Below are 1,587 nucleotides of genomic sequence, written 5' to 3'. Positions count from 1 at the left end.
GCCTGAGTGTGGCCTGCTATGTGGTTGTGGAAGCTGTGTGTCTGATGGCTGAGTTTTGCCTCACCTCCTCTCTCCTGGATCTGTTTGGGCTTCCTGGGCCAAAAGTTTGACTCAAGCAGATGATCTTTGATGGCCCTCTGTCCCTATGAGGGATCCACGACTCAGTTTACCCATCTATCCATGCTGACCAGAGGCTTCCATCGTTTCTGCTTTAATGATATCCTGAGTCACTGGGACCTTGGTCCAACTGCCTGCGACAGCAGACAGAACTCCACATGTGGGAACATGTCCCCTCAGAAGCCCTAACTAAAGAACCCTTGGTGCCACCCCCCCAGGGCCACCATGTGCCCCTGCCTTCTGATCCCTGTTTTGAGGTTTCCTCCTCACCTGGTACTCCTGTTTTCAATAGCATTCAAGTGGCCAAGCCCACTGTCCCCTTGCCTCTTTTCTTCTGGCTTGTCACTCTTCTGGACTGCCACAAGCCTGAGTGTTATGAGTGGCTCAGGAAAGGTGACAGGGGCTGGTGAGGTGTCATTTCTTTCTTTTCCTTTTCTTTTCTTTTTTTGTTTCTTCAAGACAGGGTTTCTCGCCGGGCGTGGTGGCGCACGCCTTTAATCCCAGCACTCGGGAGGCAGAGGCAGGCGGATTTCTGAGTTCGAGGCCAGCCTGGTCTACAAAGTGAGTTCCAGGACAGCCAGGACTATACAGAGAAACCCTGTCTCGAAAAAAAAAAAAAAAAAAAAAAAAAAAAAAAAGACAGGGTTTCTCTGTATAGCCCTGGCTGTCCTGTAACTCACTCTGTAGACCAGGCTGGCCTTGAACTCAGAAATCCGCCTGCCTCTGCCTCCCGAGAGCTAGGATTGAAGGCGTGTGCCACAGGCTCAGAGTCATTTCTTAATGACTGTCAAGGCACTGGGCTAGCTCAGCACACCTGATCTGTAGATGGTGTGGAGGTTGTGGAGAGGAGAGAGCAGTTAAGCCCGGATGGAGGTCAGGATCATGGGCTCCAGGGTGAAGGACCCAGATCATTCTAGGCATGCTTGAACAGGTCAAAGGGCAGAAGCACCACATGAGGGACAAGCCTTTCAATTTCAGGTACAAGGGGTGGGCACTACTTGTGCAAAGAACCTGGGATTTCCTGAGAGGGTGGAGCAGTGGGAACTGAGGTGGGGTAGGGGCAGAAGGGAAGGAAGTGGGAGGTTCAGGTGTGTTTGACAGTCCAGGCAACAGGCTTCCCTAATGGGGCTGGGTTGGGGAATGTGAGGAGGCCGGTTCAGGGCAGGTAGCCAGACTTTAGGATGAAGGAACACAGCAGGCATCAGGATTTTTGCTATCTTTTGCTCTGATGCTGGGCGGAGATACTGGAGGCAAGAAAATGAGAGCTGTCACCTGCTACTTGCCATGGCACTGCTCTAGTTCTCACAGCTAATCTCTGCTCCAGGACATCCCACTGCCATCATGTCTCCTGATTCCACCCAGTGTCCTCTCAGTCCTCCCCAATGTCCTCCCAGTCTACCCAGTGTCTCCCAGTCCTTTCCAGTGTCTCCCAGTCCTCCCCACAGTCTTCCCAGTCCTCCCCAGTGTCCT

The 1,587-nt window shown here is 52.6% G+C and overlaps 1 pseudogene; it reads left to right on the top strand.

Moving 5' to 3' along the window:
- Nucleotides 1-588: 588 nt before the first annotated feature.
- LOC147005726 (signal recognition particle RNA) lies at nt 589-839 on the top strand (annotated as a pseudogene).
- Nucleotides 840-1,587: the final 748 nt, after the last annotated feature.

The sequence above is a fragment of the Mus caroli genome, unplaced genomic scaffold (genome assembly GCF_978045245.1).
Source record: "Mus caroli unplaced genomic scaffold, Mus_caroli_1 scaffold_2, whole genome shotgun sequence".
Classification (NCBI taxonomy): Eukaryota; Metazoa; Chordata; class Mammalia; order Rodentia; family Muridae; genus Mus; species Mus caroli.
Note: the sequence above shows the minus strand (reverse complement) of the source record. Positions and strands in the feature narration are given on the sequence as shown.